Raw genomic sequence first — 10,228 nt, 5'->3', positions numbered from 1 at the left:
TACAAGTCACAGTTATTTAATATTTCAAACTAGATTTGTTCAACGGCATAATTCATACTAATTTAGCTTGGTACCATCGGACAAGAAAAGGCATGGTTATGGACAGTTGCTGCTGCAATATCACAAAGAATGCTGGTTTATGCACACCTGTAACACAAATGGTTCTTGAATATTGTTTTATATAATAACTCTTATAATAAGACTACATTACGAAAAAAATGCTTATTTAAACCGGACTGTAAAAGCAAAGAACTTTAGAATAGCCTTGAATTTGAGGTACAGTATGTTTAGCAGTAAGACATTAGCAAAACGATAATATATGAAGGGGTATGCTAGTAAATTAGATCTTAGGGAAGTAATGTCCCTACCGTATGATGTTTGTTGAATTAAAGAAATTATGGTTTGTAAATGAACTCATAGTGTATTTTGTAAGTCTGCAGAAGTTGATTAAAGCCATTGTTACCAATTGGAACTGGGACCATTGCAAACCAATTGGAATTGGGGCCAGTTAAAGTTGAAGAGCAGTTGAATAGTCCAAAAACACACAACAAGCACATTTTTTTTAAATTTTTTTTTTAGAATACACAGATTTTCTATATAAAATCGTTCAATTTATATACACTTTCTATATACAGTAATTGTATAGAATCTCTATTCGCATATTTAATGTATTTTTATAGGTTTTTTTCTATAAAATGTTTATAGATTTATAAGTGGTTTTTTAAGGTTTTTTTTATATAAAATTTTCATAGACTTTTTATAGAATTTTCATAGTTTTTTTTATATAATTTTTATAGACTTTTAAGTGGTTTTTATAAAATTGTTTATAGATTTTCTATAGTTTTTAAAGGATTTTTTTATATAAAATTTTCATAGACTTTCTATAGAATTTTAATAGAATTTTCATAGTTTTTTATATAATTTTTATAGATTTTTAAGTCTTTTAATATAGTTTTAATATATTTTTTATTGAGTTTTTATAAATTTTTTATAGTTTTTTTTATATATTTTTAATAGATTTTTAATATAGTTTTAATAGATTTTCTAAACAATTATGCTATAGACATTCTATAGTTTTTTTTTGGATAGAATTCTATAGAATTTTTTTGTATGGGAACAGACCATGATCAATGTAGTGCGCACTTTCTTTCCTTTATGGACTACTTAGAAGCCCATACGCTACAAAATCCTGCAGATGATGCTGCATTACAAAATGTCATTAGCATTTTTAAGCGTAGTTTACAAGGTCAGGCTAGGCTATGGATCCAAGGAAAGACATTTGACACATTGGATAGCTTGAAAACTCAATTTATTAACAGGTTTAGCAAAAACAAATCAGTGTACGCCCACATTAGGGAATACGACTCAATCACTTACCAAACAGGGGATAGTGCTGAAAGGCATATTATCGTATCAAACAGGCAGCACACAGAATAGGATACGCAGATCCACAGATAAAAAATAAATTTATTGCAACACTACCACCTAAATGTAGAGCAGCGGTTGCTATGTCAATACCGGCTGATGCCACACTAGATAATCTAGTAACTAGTGCTCAAAATTACCTTGATCTGTCCGTGGAGGATAAGCCACGAGAAATCAGTTTCAATATTCAAGAAACATCTGAAATTGCAACACTTAAACACGAACCTAATGCATTAAAAATTGACCTTGCAACTGCTAAAAATAACTTGAATAGGCCCACTGATAGCCCTAGGCGTTCACGTTCAGTCGAACGACACCATGCACCAAGAAATAATAATTCCCGTCGAAGCCCAAGCCCATATCGCCAAACTAGGCATCGATTTAACAACAGAACGAGGTATATATTTTGTCATTATTGTTCTAAACCAGGTCACGTTTGGCGCGAATGTAGACAACGTGCCACCGAATTAAACCAACGTCCACCTCAACAAAATTTTCAGTCAGTTTATACCAACAGACGACAGAATCCACATTTTCATTAAGGGGATTAGACAACTGCGCCAATTGTTCAAGTCCCCATTCAATACTTAGTGCAAACAAACAGGAACCAGCATTGCATTCACACAAGGCGCAATGTCTTGGAAATTCAGATAAGGTTGATTTACAATTAAATGCTAAAAATTATGTTAAAGGTAATTTACCTGATGGCAAAAATGTTTTGACTTTATTTGACAGCGGTGCTACAAAGACAATTATATCTCAATCCTATGTCCAATCTTCAAAGTATTTGTCACAGCTTACGCCTACACTCGTACAACCGACTAAATTTCGTTTAGGGAACGGTGAATACTTATATGCCAAATACATGTTGAAATTTGATTTATCAATACAAAGTCACAAATTTCAAATTTCCGCTTTGATTGTAGAAAATTTGACTGGCATTGATTTAGTTTTAGGTACAGAAACGTTAGCTGACTTAGATGGAACGTTAAACTTTCGGGATAACACATTTCACATCAGACCAAAAGTATTCAAATTCAAGCCAACATCGCATGTTACAATTAGGCCAGGCCATACCAAAACTGTAAAATTAAGGGCTAGAGTCCCAGCTTTTGTACGCAATTCTGAAGTAGTCTTACATGCTACTGATATGATATCTAGGTTATGTCCATCAGATATGTTAGTAACACTACACAGAGGAGAAACACAAGTAAAACTAACTAACACGACTAAACGAAATGTATCAATATCAAAATACAAATCAGTTGCTAATCTTCACCTAACTAACTTTATAACTGTGACTAATGAACTACCAATTGACAGACTAAAAATCAAGCAAGATAACTTAAGAAAATATCCACATTTAGAAATGAACGATCCATTAGCTTCAATGACAGAACAAGAAGTACTCAGGAAATATATTGATCTTAGTGACAGCATTTTATCCCATACTGAAAAGGATGACCTCTATTATACACTAACTAAACATAGGGAAGCATTTTCACTGTATGGTGAACTTTCCAGTTGCCCTAACTTTCAAGCAGACATTCATTTAACAAACTATGACCCATTTTTCATACGACCATATTTCGCTACAGACACAGACAAAAAGAATATTGACATAGAACTCAACAAATTAGTTAAATTGGGAATTCTAGAAATAGGACATCAATCGTACACATCACCTGTACTACTAGTTTCCAAGAAAAACTCAACTGATAAACGCGTCGTTACAGATTTTCGGTACTTAAATTCAAGAATCAAACGTATAAACCACCCATTCCCGCTAGTTGAAACTATAAAAACAATAGGAAACGCTAATGCTAAAGTCATAAGTGTAATTGATCTCAAATCCGCATTCCATTGTGTTCCGTTAACAAAACAAGCTCAGCAATACACAGGTATAGCTTCATATCATGGTGGTAAACATTATTATTATAAGCGGTTGGCACAAGGATTAAACGTTTCACCAGGTATTTTTCAGGCTAAAATTGACTAAATTTTGAATGATATTCCAAATTCTAAGGACTTCTGTATTGCTCACCACGATGATATTATTTTATTTAGTACCGATAAGACATCACATAGAAATCATCTTACTTCAGTGTTACAAGCTCTCAAATTTAATGGCTTTAGAGTTTGCCCCAAGAAGTGTAAACTATTCATAAATGATGTCCAATACATGGGACATAGAATTTTGATAAATAGTTCAGGACATGCTTGTATAACACCACTAGGTGATAGATGACCAGCAATTAGAAAATTGCCACGGCTTAAAACGGCCAAAGAAACGAAAAGATTTATTGGAGCAGTAAATTATGTATCAAATTTCTTTCCGAAAGTACAAGAAATATTAAGTCCTTTATACAAAATCGCTAACAAAAGGCGCAATTTTGAATGGACTAACGTACACCAAAATGTCTTTGATAAAATTAAAGAACTAATGGTTAAGCCACCAATTCTTAAAATGCCGACTAAAAACGGTAGATTTACAATATACAGTGATACATCTAGGACTGCAACAGGCTCATACTTAACACAAACCGTTAATGATGAAGAACACATAATTGGATATTATTCAAAAGTCCTCCCTGAAGCTTGCAAACGATACAGTGTAACAGAATTAGAACTATTTGGTCTTAACATATCAGCATTTAAGCATTTGTTAAAAGGATGCGAGTTTGATGCATTTGTTGATCACTCAGCCATTGTTCAGATTTGGAACTCTAAAGACCAACCTTGCACAAATCGCCTACAAAAACTAATACTAAGATTATCAGGCTATGTTTTTAAAATTGGATACAAAAAGGGTACTGAATTAGTACTAGCTGACTTCCTATCTCGTGCACCAAGAGATGAGGATTCTGAAATTGATCAAATTGTACCAATTGCATTTACCTGTTCTGAAATTGATACCAATGATAGTGTAAATCCAACAACACAAACAAATTCAAGACCAGTAACTAGGTCATATGCTAGGAAAATGGGAATTAAAATACCAGACCTCTACAAACCCAAACAAACACAAATCAATGACACGACTACTACACAGCACACGACAACAGCCACGCGACCTCAAACATCACCACAAACAGACACACAACACCAATCACCCACACCTCCACTCACTACGTCTAGTACACTTCGACCATCAACTGACCCACTAATTGTACCACCATTATCAATACCAGACAGACCTAAACAACAACCAACAGTACTTAGGGAACAGAGATGTGGATAAAGAAAATAATGATATAACTTATAGAGATGTACCAATTGAATTATACACATCACCAAGCCCGTTGGTTCCAACTATTACTGAACTAAAAACAACACACATTCCGAAACAAAAGGAATTAGACAAATTGATGGACGTTATCCGTAGAAAAATAATCAGAGATGATAATTTGCCAGTTGATGTTAAACAATTACAAATTGAACAGGAAACGTCACCATTCTTTAAACCTGTCTACGATTATTTAGCTCATGATATTCTGCCAGCCGATAAGAAGGCAGCAAGAGCGATTCAAACACATCTTACATACTTTGTAACGGTTTATTATTTCGTTTTTTCCTACAAAACAAAGGTGATGATTTCATATTACAATTAGCAATACCAGAAACACTTGCCGAAACTATCATATCTCAATTCCACGATAATTTGTTAAGTAACCACCAAGGTAAAATGCGAACATACTTAACAATCAGTCGACTTTTCTACATGCCTCGAATGTTTGAACGTATTAGTAATTATGTTAAAGCTTGCCTTAGATGTCAGCAATTTAAACCAAAAACTGACAAACTTCGACCACTACATGACAGAGTACCTGATGCTTATCGACCATTCGATAGTCTCAGTCTCGATTTTAAGAGTATGCCAACTTCATCATCGGGTTTCAAACACATTATGGTAGTATGTGATGAAATTACACGATTTTTAATCTGTGTACCTTTAAAATCACTTGATGCAGAAACAATTTGTGAAGCATTAATACAGAAAGTTATTACCATATTTGGACCCCCATCTCGTCTTATTACAGACGCAGCTAGTTCACTAACAGGCAAACTGTTAACACTCTTATGTAACACTCTCAACATCGACAGAAAAATCATAAGTGTACAAAATCACGGTAGTTTACAAGTCGAACGTCATATTCGTACACTGTCCGACCTTTTAAAGGTGAACCTTAATCAATTTGGTACAGATTGGGTTAGATTCGTATCAACTACATGTTATGCATATAACTCATTTTCATCACCATATCTGGGTGATCATTCACCATATGAGTTAGTATTCGGAAGACAACCTCCGAATTTAACGAAATTAACCTTCAATCCCATGTCAGGACTATCTCACTCATACGAGGAATATCTTGAACACCTCAAAAAGAAATTTCAGCACATTTCAACAACCATGCTCACACTACAACGAACAAACCAAGATAATCAGAATGCCAAAATTTCGCAACGACTGTATAAGAGCCCAATTTATTCTGTAGGACAATTAGTGTATTTGTACAAGCCTACACCATCTTCTTTGACTGCCAACTCAAAGAAAATATCAGCAGAATGGGTTGGACCTTTAGCTGTACATCAAATATTAGACAGAACACACTATATTCTAGCAACACTTAAAGGCGAAGTATTACGTGATGTATTTAATTACAATAGACTTAAACCATGTTTCATGAGAGCCACGGATGAACGAAAGAATGTTACACACATTCAGAAATTAAGACAGTTGATCAATAAGGTCAATGATAATGAACAGACAAGTAAAAATGAACTAAACGTGATTAATGACAATACCAAAATTATTGAATTCATTGACGAATGCGATAATAAACTTCCCGTGCTTGATTCAAAGACATTTATTTACACCACTAAAGTGGAACCAATAGACTTTACAAAATACCTTGAATGTTTATAAAACAATATGGGATTAGCCGTATCATACCCATTGCAGGAGGAGCAAATTAAACGATTATCAAATATAATTATGGGAGCTCCAATGGATACGACTATGACTTTAAGACGTGCCGATTTAAAGCAGGACAATTACAAGTATTGGTATCATACACAAAACTTGATACAGATTACCTTAGAAATAAAGAAAATACATTTAAGGAATGTAGGTTTTGGTGGAACATTGATAGATATACTGATACTAAAGATATCATTAAACAGATTCTCCATGAAAACAAAATACAAATATGCGGTTCGCCAAAACAGTTCCTAAAGAAATTGTATAACGTAACGAATTATTAACACAATAATTGAATAACTTAAGATTAATTGAAATACATAAACGATCATTTATTTACGTATAAGTTTTAAAGGTATGAAAGTCTACTTTGAGTGTATATTATATAAACAGGAGATTATTGAGTACCAGTATCACGATTTACTGAGTACAACCCGCTATAATTGTGCATAGAATCTCGAATAACTGTTTAACATACACTACCATATTTTATTTGAATTTCATTTATATTTGTTTTATATGAGCTTGTAACTTCATAATACGAAATGTTTAATTTTATGATAACTAAGATGAGATTACATTTTTAAATCCTAACTTCGATAAGACATTAAATAACAAGAATGATCACTTGTTGAGTCTTAACATGCAAGTAAATTAAAAATATTATGTACAGAAAAACAACCAAATGGTTGCTGTCTTAGTTAATAACTGATTGCTAATGTAAGACGTTACAAAACGCAATTTTTATTCTTAAATCTGTTAACATAAATATTTTACTTGTAATGAAATGTCTAGGATTAATAATGATAACGATAAGAAATGTATATCGATTGATTATTAGAGGAAAATTTGTTTCTTAACGAAATGCACGATTGTCATGCATTCTTACGACAAACGTTTTACTTTTGATTTCTTAGTTAAGCATTGACATTATATTCAATATTCATATGAAAAGCACACTTGAGGGTGGTGTAGAGTCGAAAGACTACATGAAACGTATATAAAATTAAAATACGTACGGACGGGCTGACATATCTCAACAACTAGTCGCAAAGTGTGGTGAATCTCATTTGAATATTGCTTTTATTTACTTTGTAGTTTAAGTTTTGATCGTACACGTCGGATATGGCAAGACTAGACGTTACAGATTTATGTATAAAGGAGCGATTGTCGTTGCAGGCTTTATTTAACGTTTCCCCATTCCTTAACACTGCGCGTAAATATGTCAAAGAAAATATCATCTTAATAATAACAGACGATATGGCATTTTCGCGGAAGGACCTTCAAAACGTTCTTGTATATCTCGGAAACCTACAGTACACACCACCGTTTCGTAAAATTACATTGATATCACTCATACATATAGGAAATTATTTATGCTGTTTCGACAACGATACTAGTCCCATTATAGACTATATTTGGAACCACAGCGACATTTCAACGTTACACAAATCACCACTTTTACAATTGTCGCTTAACACAAATGGCATAGCCAATTGTATCTCAAATAGTTCTAATTATCAAGAAACAAATTATCACCATATGTCACTTGTCATACTAGCCCTTACTAAAGACATTGGTGCACTGCAGTGTTACAGGTTTTACACCACAATAGAAAATAACGATGTGTATAAGAGACAGGAGATGGGAAAGGACTGTCTCTTATACACATCTAGATGTGTATAAGAGACAGCCATATGGCTATTCCATCACACGTTACAATGAATACTTCAAATCCTACACACGTAGACGCATACACTTTTGGGAAAAACATGAACGTGAAGGAAACGAGCCATGTGCTCTCTGCGGAGGACCCTTCCCACCCAAAAAGTTGGACTGTCTGTTTCTAAGATGTTGTAGCAAACTCTGTCATCGCGTTTGCTATGCGACAGCCGCTGATCGTAGGGAATGCTGTAGAGTATGCAATGTACAAATAACAATGGAAAGGTAAACGTTAAGTATATGACAATGACAAGGTATATATGTAGCTATTAGGCTTTGTATTTTAAATTTTCTTTCCTATTAAAGAAAAATATTGGAGCTTGCAAGTTTGATTTTCGATTTCAATTTGATTTTTAAATTTATTATTTGTTTTTCACTTTGTTTCAGTTATTTTTCAATTTATTATTCATTCATTAATTGGGATTTTTTCATTATTCAATTCGGGAATGCGAGGCTAGGTCGTTAAATCAATTGTTTAGCGATCCTGTATTTATCGGGACCGACATAAAGCATGCAGTCATGTTGGTACAAATTTCTTCCTGGAGCACCAGGGATGCCAACTCTCCAAATGTCAGTATGCTCTACTGTACGGAAGGTACATACAGTTGCCAATTTCTTTTCGCATTGCCGTGAATACATGATTAAATTGTAGTTAATAATGAATTGATATTGTGCTTGGAATCCCCCCCCCCCATAGATCCCCCCCATAGACATTTAGTCATATTGGTTTCCATCGGATGCCAATACCCCCACACAATGACTACAATGATCTACGGACCAAGTACATATCAGTGTAGTTAAGTTTTTTTTGTAGTTTAAGATGGATTTGTAAAAAATAAATAAATAAATAAATAAATAAATAAAATAAAATAAAGAAAGAGAAAGAGAGAGTGAATATGAGTAAATGATGGAAATTGACACGTTTTCATCTTGCACCACTTGTATTATATGCTATGATTTTTTATGTTTAACGATTTAATTTTTTTTTTAAATGAATTGTTATATTGCTTTATGCCTACTACACATTGTAGTACATTTTACCTTATGTTATGATGTTAAAAACAAAAAAACAAAAAAAAATTAATTGAAAGGGATGTAATGTAGTATTAAGGTTCAATGGTATTAACTTGCATAACCATTGGAATCGATACCCTTCACCTGATAAATGCCTTAAATTGGATTGACAGTTTTAATGGTCAACTTGAGTATACAGATAATCTAATAATATAACTGGACTTTGTATAACTTTACCCTAGTCAGTTGGACTTGGCCTTTCTCACACTATGAATCTATGATTGTCAGTTTTGAGCCTAAGCTCTGAAGTTTGTGATACATGTTAATTAGCAGTTTTTTGGTAAACAAGTTACTAAATCATAGAGAAAGAATTTCTCTATGATCCAATCAGAAACTCTAAAAGTATGGGGTGACTTACTTGAGACACACCCCCATTACCTAAAGTATAATAGGCAAACACCCCATATCACTGAGTAGTAGTTAGATTCAATTTAGTAGTTAGGAGTACACAGAAGAAAAGTACAGAGCCGAGCTGACTCCACTCTAAAAGGGTTCTCTAACATCTGAAACCTGGAGTTTAGCTGATTGTAACCAACGTACAGTTTGTGTTAATAAAAGTTTGCAGTGAACTAAAAGGAACTGTGTCATACTACTCATTCAAAGTCACCAACAACTAACCGATATTTAACAATATATATATATATAGAGAGAGAGAGAGAGAGCATTTTTCACATGATGTTTTGTGAGTTTTTGTGATCAAAATTCCAATTAAATGTTAATATTTACGGATTATAATTGAGATAATTTCATCTTGTAATAATTTCAATTTTAAAATTTAGTGTCCAGACAAAAAGAAATATTTCGAGTTGTTTTGTTTTTTTTTAGCCTCATTAGCTAAATAAGCCGAGGCAAAAGCGGCAGTTCTGCGGCGACAAATACCGACACTCGGGCTATACTTGCCTCAACCGAAGCCTACAAAAGTCTGTGAATAATCAGTTTCAGCAAGTAAATGCACAAAATGTAGTAAAGGAGGGGATGAATTTGCACTGGTCTAGTCTATAAATACCAGACATATTTAAGACT

General features: G+C 33.4%; 1 pseudogene; it reads left to right on the top strand.

Moving 5' to 3' along the window:
- Window positions 1-1,508: 1,508 nt before the first annotated feature.
- Window positions 1,509-8,013, top strand: LOC117100989 (annotated as a pseudogene).
- Window positions 8,014-10,228: the final 2,215 nt, after the last annotated feature.

This window comes from Anneissia japonica, unplaced genomic scaffold (assembly GCF_011630105.1).
Source record: "Anneissia japonica isolate Jap-2015-1 unplaced genomic scaffold, ASM1163010v1 scaffold1785_len1016330_cov206, whole genome shotgun sequence".
Classification (NCBI taxonomy): Eukaryota; Metazoa; Echinodermata; class Crinoidea; order Comatulida; family Comatulidae; genus Anneissia; species Anneissia japonica.
Note: the sequence above shows the minus strand (reverse complement) of the source record. Positions and strands in the feature narration are given on the sequence as shown.